This window comes from Amblyomma americanum, chromosome 3, assembly GCF_052857255.1.
Source record: "Amblyomma americanum isolate KBUSLIRL-KWMA chromosome 3, ASM5285725v1, whole genome shotgun sequence".
NCBI lineage: Eukaryota > Metazoa > Arthropoda > Arachnida > Ixodida > Ixodidae > Amblyomma > Amblyomma americanum.
The window spans coordinates 25,397,418-25,412,128 of record NC_135499.1 but is presented as its reverse complement, the minus strand read 5'-3'; the positions used below and the strand labels follow the sequence as shown (position 1 = coordinate 25,412,128).

The following is a 14,711-nucleotide window of genomic DNA, read 5'->3' as shown; positions in this document are numbered from 1 at the left end:
ACAGACAGACCCCACATTACACCTAAACGAAACCCAGTTACCTTTAAAAACTGAACACAAATTCTTAGGCATAACATTTGACCGAAAACTAACTTTTCAACCTCACATAAATGCGTTGAAAAAGAAGGCTTCTCGATCGCTGAATATACTCAAAGTGCTTTCACACAAACACGGGTTCCGACAGGGCAAGCCTTCTACACATCTATCGCTCTGTGGTACGGTCCTGCTTAGACTATGGTTGCCTGGAGTATGGTTCTGCAAAGCCATCCTACTTGAAACGACTAGATCCAGTGCATAATTTGGGGTTGCGTCTTACCACTGGCTCTTACAGGACGTCGCCCATAAACAGTCTTTATGTTGAAACAAACGAACCATCACTTACAGATAGAAGAAGCATGCTTACATGCTCATACGTCCTAAAAATCCGTTCCCTTCCAAAACACATCTGTTATGAAATAGTTACAAAGTGTCCATCCAGAACAATCTTTAACAACAAACCGCAAACCACCAGGCCACTGCTCTTACTCTTTGAAGAGATTTGCCGGAATCTCGGCATACTGAACTCATTACCCAGCATTGCGCAAAGACGAGGTCCACTGCCTCCATGGTATGATTTTCCTACATTGTGCGATTTCACTCTCACACAGTTCCGCAAAAAGCAAACTCCACAACACCAAATAGTACAAGAATTTCTGGCACTTGAGGAAAAATACAATGGTTTCACAGCCTTTTATACTGACGGTTCGAAAACGGATACGTATGTAGGAAGTGCAGTGGTGCGAGGGAATTTGGAGACAACAATACGACTTCCACAGTGCGCATCCATCTTCACTGCAGAATGTTACGCAGTATATGTGACCGTAGAAAAAATACTCAGCGAGAACCTTGAAAACGCTATTATTTACACACTCTTTAAGTATACTTACAGCCCTCCACTCAAGAAACGCAATCACTCCTATACTTGGTGACATTATACACAACATAGTAACAGCCACAGCTAGAAGAGAAAACATTAAACTCTGCTGGGTCCCGAGTCATGTCGGCATAAAAGGCAATGAGCGAGCAGATTTCTGTGCTGTTCAAGCTCGTGGCAAGGAAATAAAAAAAGTAAATATACCCTTGAATGACTGCATGAAATTAGTACAAAGGAAGTTAAGGAAAAAATGGCAATCAGCTTGGAACAGTGAATTGAATAATAAACTACACTTAGTAAAGCCGATTTTAGGTGAATTTAAGTCATGTGTGCACCAAGAACGTTTTAAAGAAGTGATTTTATGCCGTCTCAGAATAGGCCACACGCACCTTACGCACAACTTCCTGCTGACAAAACAAGATAAACCTGTTTGCGAAGAATGCGGAGATGAACTTACGGTTAACCACATTTTATTCTCATGTATAAAACTAGAAAAACTAAGAAAAAAGTACTTCACTCAATTTTATCATGAATGCATTCCTTTCCACCCTACATTGCTTTTAGCTGATAATGCCACTTTAAAAGCAGCAGGCGTACTTGAAAAGCTGTAATTTTTTTTTAACCACTGGATCGCTTTTATACATAATACACCTCAGCCACTTTCTCATTCTTGAGAAGTAGGCTGAGGCTGTTTATTTGATTGGTTGGGAGCCTCAGGATCCTTGCTAGCCAAGGAAAGCCGCTTAGGCTGCCTGACCATCTTTAAGGCTTTTACCATTAGCCATTTCCAAATTTCTTCTCTTTTATTACTAGGCAGTACAATCTTTTTAAGTCATCTGCACCATCGCCTCTTTTTCATACTCCAAAACATTCTGTAGAAAAGCAATTCTATACCTTGTGCTTGGCGCATGATGGCCTTAGCTGCCTATGTGCCATAAAACCCAACACAACACAACTCGTCGTCCCATTGGTTGAACGCAGCAACACGGTCAAAACTGGCCAACCAATCTTCAACATCCTCGAACCGGTCTCCGTGGAAGGATGGTGGCGACCGAGGTGCGAGAAGGACGAACGGCTGGGCACTGCCGGAGTACTGACCTGTCTGGCTGCCAGTGGTGGAAGTCATAGCTCGCACAGGCCTTTTCAGTGGCTCAAACTCGGGTTGCAGGCCTCGTAGGCGACGGCTGGCTTTGTGGATAGGTGTGGCGTCCGCGCGTCGGGGAGAAGCGTCAAGGATTTCGACGGGGTCAGCGTACATGGGGTGGTACCCAGCATGGCTCCACCAAATGTCACCGACAAACGTCGCAGGACGCGGGAAGCGCAACCGTTTACTTGGTCGAGGCTTGCCGAACAGCCGTGCACATTCGAGACAAAGAAGACGTTCGGCCACGCGCTGGGAGACAGGTTCAGCCATCAATTGGCGCCGGCAGAATGTCAGCAATGTGGCAATATCGATGCTGTAGGTAAGACTTTAGTATACAAGCTGCAGTGTCATGGATTCCATATCTTTCTAGATTGTTGAGTAATATTTGATGGTTGAGGCAATCACAAGCCTTACAGAAATCCACAAAAACTCCTATGCACTATCGGGGACAAAAGTGGTATATTCCACGCAGCGGGAGCCGGAGCAACGGTTAACTGCATCGTAGCGCCATTTTACATGCGGCATCTGGGATCGAGAAAGCCAATGGGAGCCCTTTATTATCTGCTGGCATGTCACTTGACTCATTTCAATGTTTCATGCTTTAGATGGCGTTACGATGCAGTTTTCCGTTGCTCCGGCTCCCGCTGCGTGGAGTATACCACTTCTGTCCCCGATAGCACATCTCCCTGTTTTCGAGTGCCTCGAGGATTATCTCTTTTTGCATTAGTAAGGCTGTTTCAGTGGACCTGTTTGGGCGGAAACCTTGTTGTGACACATTAATCACGTTAAGCTTATTACAAAAGTTCATGAGTCTTTTCTGAATTACTCTTTCTAGATCTTGAGAAAAACCCAGCAGAACAGAAATTGCTCGATAGTTGGACCCATATCATTTTTCTGGCCAGTCTTAAAAAGCACAATTACTCTGGAGATTTGCATTAGTTTGGGAAAGCAACCTGTTGATAACGCCAGATTATATATGTAAGTCAGTAGGGGGCACTAACATTGAGCACATATTTAACTGGAAGAATTTGGATGGCATCAATATAACATGATTTGCTATTTTGCAACGAGTTGAATATATTACCTCGCGTTCATCGGTCGGATCAAAATAAATGCTGCGGTTATTCCTATTCATTGTGCAGCTCATAGATTGATGGTTTGGGGAACTTCTGACACGTTTCGAAAATTTGTTAAATTCTTCAGCAGCTTCTGTGATTTCTATGCGGCGGCCCTAAAAACGAGATCTTTGATAACTGGCGATTCTGTATAGTAACTTGTTTAGTTATTTCCATACGTGTGCACCATCTTTACAGGATTCCTGTTGGAATTGATGCTGCAGGAAACACCGCTTTTCACTTCCCAGAAAGGAATTCAGCTTATTTCTATATTGCTTAGATATTTTTAAATCTAAAAGTGGCTTCGTTTTGCGAAACTTTTATACATTCTAGCCTTCTTTTTTTTTGTCTGTAACATTCACGGCTTATCCAGTGCTTTCGGTTGTTATGATGCGGCTTTAAAATTAGTTCTCTAAATTGTTCAGAGTAAATTCGCTTAAAAATGGATCTGAATGTTTCATATGCCTCATCTGCAGTGTCACAGTGGAATACACCATCCCAGTTTTCATTCACAAGACTCGAGTAGAAAGATTCCAAGGTTACAGGGGTGGCGTTCTGGATGATTACTGTTGTCGAAGTTAGCGCATGCGTTCTTTTATCTTCACATTCAGCAAAAAGGTATATCGGAAAGTGGTCGCTTATGTCATTCCATAAAACTCCAAATATTAGATCTTTTCATCAAAGTTCGTGATAAAAAGGTCTATCAAAGTATCTGTGTACATTGTAACGCGTGTTGCAGTTTTAGTAAAGATAGCATAACCATTTGCTTCTACTGTCAAAAGGAGTCTCCTGCGCTGGGGAAGATTTGAGCACATCAATGTTGAAATCACCTGCAAGTAATAATTCCAAATTATTTACATTCACGTAGTTGAATCGAAATTCAATGTGAGAAATGAAATTATTGAATTCACCGTTTGGTGGTCGGTAGATCATGCAGTAGATGTGATTTCTCGATTTCAAGGATAGGCATTCAATATCTTCAGTTGACACAGACAGTCCAGGAATTATTTCACACACTATAAATTATTTTTAATGAGGATTTCAATGCCCCCACTTTGTTTATTAGGTCTATTTGGGAAGAAACTATTATATCCATCACGCCTGTAAACCTCTGTGTCCGATGACTACCACGTTTCTGTCAGCATTATTACATCGAAATCAAAAACACATCCATTTAGAAGAATAGAAAGCTTAATGCCTTGCTGTGGCCATTTTACAGGCGAGATGCAAAATATAAACAAGGGAGGACACTTAAACCATTTTTTTTCACGTCCTGAGCATTGCGAAGGTACAGAATCGATGACGACTCTTCTTTCTTGGCAAGAACCCTACTATTGCTTGTCCAGACAAATTTCCAGCCTTTTGCTTTCTTTTGCTCAACAGCCATGCCAAGTACTCCTTTTAGTGCTGGACAAAGATGCTCGCTGATGAACAGGGATAAGCTGGGTGAAAAACCCAGGTCCTCAGTTGGCATGCGCATCTTACGTGCTTTTTGGAGCACAGCGTTTCGCTTGGGACGGCTTTTGAACAGTACGATATTCAGTACAGAGGTGGAGTTTTTTGCAGGGACACGATGACACATTTCAATGTCGGCTTTCGCAATAGGCTCCTTTAAAACCTCACCTATTTTATCAAGAGCATAAGGAAAAAAGGTTTTCATCTTCAGGGAAAAGTATCCCTTTAGTCTCTAAGTTCGATTCCTTGAATACTGCTTCGACCCAGTCACTCGATCCTCGAGCTGTAAAACTTCCGTTTTGAGCTCTTGACATTCTTCTACTAACATTTCATTAGCCGCTTTGAGCTCTTTCTTTACTTTTGCGAGCTCATCACGTTCCTGCTTGCTGTCCTTGAATTCTTAGTTGAAAAATTCGAGACTTGCCTTTACTTCCCTTAGCTCTTTTTAAAAAAAAAAACCGTTCAAGTTTAGCTTGAAATTTGCGGATTTTTTGTTCAAGTTCCGCAGATTCACCAATCTCAAATGTAACAAAACCGTGCACACAAGCAACGGCGTTGGCAGCAGTTTGGGCAGTAAGGATAGAAATGGAACTTCACTGTGAAAAACGTTCTCACCTGCAATGATAGCGGACAACATTTAGAAGGTCTCGTCAGGCTGCCCTTGCTGCTGCCATGTGATTCCTAGGTGAAAACGCGGCCCTTTTTGCAACAGGCGCTTCCCTGGTGGACCTGACGTCACCGGCGTATTGTCGTCGTCACGTTGGCTGCCTTCCTTGCCGAGGGTTGATTCCAATGCCGATGAATACTGGCCGCGCACTTCTGGCTGCAATGATAGCGGACAAGATTTAGATGGTCTCGTCAGGCTGCCCTTGCTGCTGCCAAGTGATTCCTCGGTAAAAATGCGGCCCATTGTGTAGCAGGTGCTTCCCTGGTGGACGTGACGTCACCGGCGTATTGTCGTCGTCACGCTGGCTGCCTTCCGTACCAAGGGTTGATTCCAACAACTGTGAATACTGTCCGCGCACTTGATGCTGCAATGATAGCGGACGGACAAGATTTAGATGGTCTCGTCAGGCTGCCCTTGCTGCTTCCAAGTTATTCCTCAGTGAAAAGTGCGGCCCTTTTTGTAGCAGGCGCTTCTTTGGTGGACGTGACATCACCGGCGTATCGTCGTCACGCTGGCTGCCTTCCTTGCCGAGGGTTGATTCCAACACCAGTGAATACTGTCCGCGCACTTGATGCTGCAATGATAGCGGACAAAATTTAGATGGTCTCGTCAGGCTGCCCTTGCTGCTTACAAGTTATTCCTCGGTGAAAAATGCGGCCCTTTTTCTGCAGGCGCTTCCCTGGTGGACGTGACATCACTGGCGTATTGTCATCGTCACGCTGGCTGCCTTCCTTGCCGAGGGGTGATTCCAATACCGGTGAATACTGTCCGCGCACTTGATGCTGCAATGATAGCGGACAAGATTTAGATGGTCTCGTCAAGCTGCCCTTGCTGCTTCCAAGTTGTTCCTCGGTGAAAAATGCAGCCCTTTTTGTAGCAGGCGCTTCCCTGGTGGACGTGACATCACCGGCGTATTGTCGTCGTCATGCTGGCTGCCTTCCTTGCCAAGGGGTGATTCCAACACCGGTGAATACTGTCCACGCACTTGATGCTGCAATGATAGCGGACAAGATTTAGATGGTCTCGTCAGGCTGCCCTTGCTGCTTCCAAGTTATTCCTCGGTGAAAAATGTGGCCCTTTTTGTAGCAGGCGCTTCCCTGGTGGGCGTGACATCACCAACGTATTGTCGTCGTCACGCTGGCTGCCTTCCTTGCCGAGGGTTGATTCCAACACCGGTGAATACTGTCCGCGATTTTGATGCTGCAATGATAGCGGACAAGATTTAGATGGTCTCGTCAGGCTGCCCTTGCTGCTTTCAAGTTATTCCTCGGTGAAAAATGCAGCCCTTTTTGTAGCAGGCGCTTCCCTGGTGGACGTGACATCACTGGCGTATTGTCGTCGTCACGCTGGCTGCCTTCCTTGCCGAGCGTTGATTCCAACACCGGTGAATACTGTCCGCGTACTTGATGCTGCAATGATAGCGGACAAGATTTAGATGGTCTCGTCAGGCTGCCCTTGCTGCTTTCAAGTTATTCCTCGGTGAAAAATGCGGCCCTTTTTGTAGCAGGCGCTTCTTTTGTGGACGTGACATCACCGGCATATTGTCATCGTCACGCTGGCTGCCTTCCTTGCCGAGGGGTGATTCCAACACCGGTGAATACTGTCCGCGCACTTGATGCTGCAATGATAGCGGACAAGATTTAGAAGGTCTCGTCAGGCTGCCCTTGCTGCTTCCAAGTTATTCCTCGGTGAAAAATGCGGCCCTTTTTGTAGCAGGCGCTTCCGTTGTGGACGTGACATCACCGGCATATTGTCATCGTCACGCTGGCTGCCTTCCTTGCCGAGGGGTGATTCCAACACCGGTGAATACTGTCCGCGCACTTGATGCTGCAATGATAGGGGACAATATTTAGATGGTCTCGTCAGGCTGCCCTTGCTGCTTTCAAGTTATTCCTCGGTGAAAAATGCGGCCCTTTTTGTAGCAGGCGCTTCTTTTGTGGACGTGACATCACCGGCATATTGTCATCGTCACGCTGGCTGCCTTCCTTGCCGAGGGGTGATTCCAACACCGGTGAATACTGTCCGCGCACTTGATGCTGCGATGATAGCGGACAAGATTTAGAAGGTCTCGTCAGGCTGCCCTTGCTGCTTCCAAGTTATTCCTCGGTGAAAAATGCGGCCCTTTTAGTAGCAGGCGCTTCCCTGGTGGACGTGACATCACCGGCGTATTGTCGTCGTCACGCTGGCTGCCTTCCTTGCCGAGGGGTGATTCCGACACCGGTGAGTACTGGCCGCGCACTTGTGGCTGCAATAATAGCTGCAAGGATAGCGGAAAAGATTTAAATGGTGTCGTCAGGCGTCCCTTGCTGCTGCCATGTCTGATGAGTGCGCATAAAGGAGGACCCATGCTTTGTTATTAAAAAAATTGCTCTACGAATACTCCATCTCACAAATCGTCTACAGCACTGTGGAAAGTAAAGCTGGTTTGGTTTATGGGGGTTTAACGTCCCAAAGCGACTCAGGCTATGAGAGACGCCACAGTGAAAAGCTCCGGAAATTTCGACCACCTGGGTTTCTTTAACGTGCACTGACATCGCACAGCACACGGGCCTCCAGAATTTCGCTTCCATCGAGATTCGACCACCACGGCCGGGATCGAACCTGCGTCTTTCGGGCCAGCAGCCGAGCGCCATAACCACCCAGCCACCACGGCGGCTTGAAAGTAAAGCTGTCTCGTCCATTGAGAGCCAAGGATGACAAGAAATATTCCTTCAAATCTTTCAGTTCCGTGCCTATTTTTTAATCAATTTTTGAAACACCTCCCCCACAACAGACACCCCGATTACCACCCCGCACTCAGAGCGGTCTGCGCACGAGCTCCACACAAATACTACGGGTCTAAGGACGCTGTATGGGTGGACACGGCCTGCCCGGGCACGGCTTCTGCAGTGGCGGTTCTTTGTGACATGATTACTGTTCCCCCCCCCCTTATGTAATGCCCCCTGGGGCCCTTAAGGGTAAATAAATGATGATGATGATGACATACGGGATGTCCACTAATATCGGCCCCCCTCCCAACAACCTCCACTCCAGAATCGGCAGAGGAGGCTGCAATAGCTGCTGCCATTGCTCACACTGAAGCTCGGAACATTCTTTCCGAGTCAAATACTGTAATACTAAGTTTGTCTAGTTGCAGGAACCACGAGACCGCCTACCGCATGATACAGTCAATTTCTCCTGAGCCATCCCGCCAAGTGGAGCTTATCTGAGTGCCTGCGCGCTCTGGAAACCTTGTAACGAGGCCGGCGATGTCCACTCCCGAGGACTCATTAACAGGGTGGCGGCGGACTCGGGCCACAGCGACAAGAAAGAGCGCATGAATACATTCAGCGAGCTGACATAGGCCTATGGAGCCAAGCGGCAGCTCTACCCTCCAACCCACTCATCCCTATCCAACACCAAATGATTTGGTGCCTTCCGCAGACGCGAAACCTCCCCACCCCCTACCTACTATCCCGCATGCACCCGGTTGTCTTCACCCTGTTCCTTGTGCTTCCACCCCACTGCTACCCTAACACATATAATTATGGAGTGCCCGCCTGATCCTCCCTCGCCGGGCGTGCTCTTCACCTCGAAACAATGGGAGGACGGACGGACGGACGGACGGACGGACGGACGGACGGGGGTGGGTGGACCGGGTTGGTGCGTGGGTGGACCCTTTATATTAGACATCTAGTGCCGTGCCTGGCCCGGGCTAGCAGCCCACGCCAGTGGACATTAAAGTTTTCTCTCTTTCCGCGGCCACCCCGGTAGATAGCCTGAGCATCAAAAGTGACGACCTGGTAATGGAACTGCAGGGGATTTCAACATAAGCTTCGCTCTAAAAGTTCAGAGTTCACTCCTTCACTTCCCTTGCCGTGATCTTTCTCCAAGAAGATAGGCGCTCTCCGATTCTCCTTTCGGGCTGCACCACCCATCAGCAATACACTGGTATCTTACACAAAGCTCTTGACCCCAAATTGACCGCTGCTACCTTGAGCTCCCGCCCAATCGCTGCGGCAGCCAGAATGTACACCACCTCAGCTATACCACGTGACCACCTTCGCTTCAACTTGCTCACCAAGCGTTTTCTTACACACCACACGTGGCCCGTGCGGCTACCATCATCGCAGGTGACTTCAGTGACCCTCACCGCTCTTTGGACTACCCGCGTACCACACCCAAAGGGCGTATGTTAGTACATTTCGTGGCGAACGAAGCCATCGCTACTCTACATGGACCCCTCACACCCCACACGAATGGTCAACAGTGTCACTCGGGACACTGCCCAGACCTCGCCTTCGTAAAACATTGCCATAATGCGACTTTAGCCAGTCTCACTAAAACATTCGACAGTGACCACTGCAGGCACACAGCCAGATTTTTTTTCCGGAGAGGCCCAGGCCTCCTCGGCCCCACCGCCCTTGGATACGTCCCTGGACCACTGAATTCTTTTTGCTATCATAGCATTCAACAAGTATCGCCTGCCGTTAACCACTGCCACCATGATTCGCTGAGGTAAATGGTGCGAGGCTGTTAATACTACACTTAGGAGAGGAGAAAGTTGGGCAAGTTTACCACTTCAAGAGCCATCTTAATACTACCCGAATACAAGATAAAACGGGAATTGGCGTATAGTTTCTAATCAACTCGCATAAGCCCAGCAGTATACCACCACTCTCCGTATGTCTAATGAGACCCCGGCTGTTGACCCCCTACTCCACCTGTTGGGAGGCCCCACTCGCCCTCTCAAAGCGCTGGGTTCCGTGAAGTTTGTTCGCGCGGCTGCGTTATACATTTGGCGCTTTTGGTTCTTGGCGGTGATGTGGAGAGAAACCCAAGTCCTATGACTAAAGCGCAAGAAGGCAAGCACAATAAAAGCCTTCCCGGCATTTCCCGCGGTAACCACCTCCCGCTTACGGCTCCTACGCTGTCGCCAGACTCTCCTTCCGGGTAGCTACCCTCCGGTGGTTCCTGTGGCGACCACCCACCCATTGCGCCTTAAGCTCTCGCTATACTTCCCCTTCAACGGTAACCACCCTCCACGCGCATCTCCTTCCGAGGTAACCACCTTCCGGACGGTTGCCGTGGTAACCATTCTCCTGTTACACCTTCCTATTCTCGCCATATCCTCTGTCTGCACTGACCACTACTTCCCTGGTAGTTCCTGTGGCAACCACCCACCCATTGTGCCTTCTTACGCTCTCGCTATATCTTCCCCTTCCATGCTAACCATCCTCCACATGCTTCTTCCTTGGTAACCACCTTCCGGACGGCTCCCGTAGTACACACCCTCTGGTTACGCCTTCCTATTCTCTCGCCATACCCTCCTACACTTCCACTACCCTACTGATGTTTTCTGTGGCAGTCACCCACCCCTTAGCTCATTCTTACGCTCTCACTATACCTTCCCCTTCCATGGTAACCACCCTCCACATGCTCTTTCATGGTAACCATATTCCAGACGGTTCCCGTGGTAGCCACTACCCGGTTGCGCCTTATTCTCTCGCCCTACCTTCCTCCTATACTGACCACTACCCTCCGGGTGGTTCTTGTGGCAACCACCAACCCATTGCACCTTCTTATGCTCTCGCTATACCTTCCACTGTAACCATCCTCTACACGCTTCTTCTTCCATGGTAACCAACTACCAGATGGCTTCCATGGTAACCACCCTCCAGTTACACCTTCCTATTCTCTCGCCATACCCTCCTCCTACACTGTCCATTGCCCTTCGTGTGTTTCTAGTGGGAGCCACCCACCCTCTGCGCCTTCTTACGTTCTCGCTATACCTTCCGCTGTAACGACCCTCTAAACGCTTCTGCTTCCATGGTAACCACCTACCAGACCGTTCCCGTGGTAACCACCCTCCGGTTACACCTTCCTGTTCTCTTGCCATACCCTCCTACACTAACCACTACCCTGTTTTCTGTGGCAGCCACCTACCCATTGTGCCTTCTTACGCTCTCACTACACTTTCCCCTTCCACGGTAACCATCCCCACACGCTTCTGCTGTGGTAACCACCTTCCGGATGGTTCCAATGGTACCCACTCTGCGGCTGTGCCTTCTTGTTCTCTCGCCATACCCTCCTCCTTCTACACTGACCACTACCCTCCGGGTGGTTCCTGTGGCAACCACCAACCCATTGCGCCTTATTATGCTCCCACTATATCTTCCCCTTCCACGGTAACCCGTCCTCATACGCTTCTCCTTTTATGGTAACCATCTTCCGGATGGTTTCCGTGGTAAAATCTCTCCAGTTACGCCTTCCTATTCTCTCGTCATACCCTCCTCGTACACTGACCACTACCGTTCGTGTGTTTCCTGTGGCAACCAAACACCATTTGCGCCTTACGCTCACGCTATACCTTCCACTGTAACTATCCTCCACACACTTCTCCTTCCATGGTGACCACCTTCTGGACAGTTTAAGCGGTAAACACACTCCGTATATGCCTTCGTATTCTCTCGTCATAACTGCCGTTCGTGTGTTTCCTGTGGCAACCACCCACCATTTGCGCCTTACGCTCTCGCTATACCTTCCACTGTAACTATCCTCCACACACTTCTCCTTCCATGGTGACCACCTTCCGGACGGTTTCCGCGGTAAACACACTCCGTATATGCCTTCGTATTCTCTCATCATACTCTCCTCCTCCTGCACTGACCACTACCCTTCGTGTTTCCTGTGGCAGCCACCCACCATTTGCACCTTCTTACATTATCGCTATACCTTCCACTGTAACCACCCTCCACACTCTTCTCCTTCCATGGTAACCTCCTTCCTGACGGTTTCCGCGGTAACCACCTTCCGGTTACACCTTCCTATTCTCTCGCCATAGGCTCCTCCTACACTGACCACTACCCTGTTGTGTTCTGTGGCAAGCACCCACCCATTGCGCCTTCTTACGCTCTCACTATACCTTCCCCTTCTACGGTCCACCTTCCAGACGGTTCCCGTGGTAACCACTCCCCGGTTACGCCTTATTCTTTTGCCCTACCCTCCTCCTTCTATACTGCCCCCGGGTGGTTCTTGTGGCAACCACCAACCCATTGCACCTTCTTATGCTCGCTATACCTTCCACTGTAAACATCCTCTACACGGTTCTCCTTCCTTGATAACCACCTACCAGATGGTTTTTGTGGTAACCACCCTCCGGTTACGCCTTCCTATTATCCCGCCATACCCTCCTCCTACACTGACCATTACCAGACGTGTGTTTCGTGTGGCAACCACCCACCCTTTGCGCCTTACGCTCTCGCTATACCTTCCGCTGTAACCATCCTCTACATGCTTTTCCTTCCATGGTAACCACCTTCCGGACGGTTTCTGTGGTAACCATCCTCCGGTTACACCTTCCTATTCTCTCGCCATACCCTCCTCCTACACTGACCACTACCGTGTCGTTTTCTGTGGCAGCCAGCCACCCTTTGCGCTTTCTTACGCTCTCTTTATACCTTTCACTTCCATGGTAACCACCCTCCAGTTACGCCGTCCTATTCTCTCGCCATACTTTCCTCCTACACTGGCCACTACCCTCCGGGTGTTTTCTGCGGCAACCAACCACCATTTGCGCCTTCTATGCTCTCGCTATACCTTCCACTGTAACCATCCTCCACACGCTTTTTCTTCCAGGGTAACCACCTTCTGGACGGTTTCCTCGGTAACCACCCTCCGCTTACGCCTTCCTATTCTCTCGTCATACCCTCCTCCTCCTACGCAGACCACCACCCTTCGCGTGTTTCCTTTGGCAACCACCCACCATTTGTGCCTTCTTACGCTGTCGCTATACCTTCCACTGTAACCATCCTCCACACACTTCTCCTTCCATGGTAACCACCTTCCGGACGGTTTCCGTGGTAAGCACCCTCCGGTTACACCTTCCTGTTCTCTCGTCATATCCTCTTCCTACACTGACCACTACCCTGCGTGTGTTATCTGTGGCAGCCACCCACCCACTGCGCCTTCTTATGCTCTCACTATACCACTCCAGAGTGTGAATACCCCCCGAGATGGTTTAGGTGGTATCCACCCTCAAAGTGGATCCCGGGACAGTGCACCCACCGGCTACGCCTACAGCTACGAAAGACCACTAGTCTACCTCTACGACGACTACGAAGGCGGGAAACCAAAAAACGGGCTCTTAACAGCTGTTTTTAATCATTTCATTGAATTCTGTATAGTTGTTATGGTTTATCTTTTTGTCAGTTAGCTTTAAAACGCCTTAAACACTATTGTTCGTGTAGTGCTCACAGCGTCTTTCTGAAGAGGCTCACGGTTGGACACACCTTGTAGATATGAGGAAACCCGTTTCTGCTAGGTGCATGCGTGCATTTTTTTTCGCTGTGACATTTGCTGGTTTAATCAGTTAACTCACGCACAGTAGGCACGCATCACCTGCCACATATGTCGGCGTTCATATTTTTTTTTCCACGTAAAGAGCAGGAAACGTGCATTCAGAGACAGTCTAGAAGATTCTTAAATGAGAACCTCTTTTGTTTTGCAATGCTCGTTACAGCAATAAGCCTCTGCGACCATATTCCTGGTCACCTACTATTTTGTTTTGCGAACGCGGGCGCTCCCCTAGCTGTTAACCGCACACGATGCGCAGTGCTCAGAGTACACTAACGAAGCTCTCTTCTGGTCCGTGGCTGTTTTTGATTGGGTGTAACGCACTGAAGGCAGTGGCGCTTCCGAAGCGAACTGTGTTGCCCATGACTGCGGCGCGGCTACGCCACTCACACGCATTCTTGCAGCACTGTCGGCAGCCTCTTTATCTCGGTAGAAATGAAGTCTTAAAAAGCCGGCAGCTTCCCCGTCTGCTGGCTGTTCCTTTCTGTCGCTGCGCACTTGCGCTTTTCTCGAGCTCTCCGCTGCTTCGCCATTGCTACAGTGACCACGTGAGCCATGACTCCGTTCGTGTCTGCCTGGCTGAACGAAAAGACGGTAGGTGACAACTAGCTGATGCATCCTCGGGTGACATTTTTAAGCGATGGGGCCATCGGTATAGAAACACCCACCTGCCAGTGCAGTGGCGCATTTCTTAACCGCTGCGCCACTGCGCTGGTAATAGTATGAGGGCGCACTTCCATCTATGGATGTTAAGCAGAGAATGGCCAATTCTGCATATATGGGCATTAACCCACTAAAGATATCACGTCATATCCTTAAGGTGGAGCTTAAGTGCCCTTTCCGATTGAATAATGAGAATCTACCTTCGCACCTCTACTCGGTTTGACTGGGTTAAACCCCTATTTTTTTGTCAATAAAGTCTATAGACTTTATTTAGACAAATCCTACAGACCAGTCTCTAGGCAGTGCAAATTCTGACAGTCTGATTTGTGGCCATACGCTTTTAATAGACTTTTTCTGCAGGCAGTCGAAATACTACGAACAGAGAAAAGGAAATAATATATGAAGGCAGTCGAGACTACA

The 14,711-nt window shown here is 48.7% G+C and overlaps 1 protein-coding gene across 5 annotated transcripts in view; it reads left to right on the top strand.

The window, feature by feature from the left end:
• The window catches only part of LOC144124487 (tRNA (uracil-5-)-methyltransferase homolog B-like), a 221,962-nt gene that overhangs the window by 187,342 nt on the left and 19,909 nt on the right, over positions 1–14,711 (top strand). The gene's annotated exons all lie outside the window — the stretch shown is intronic.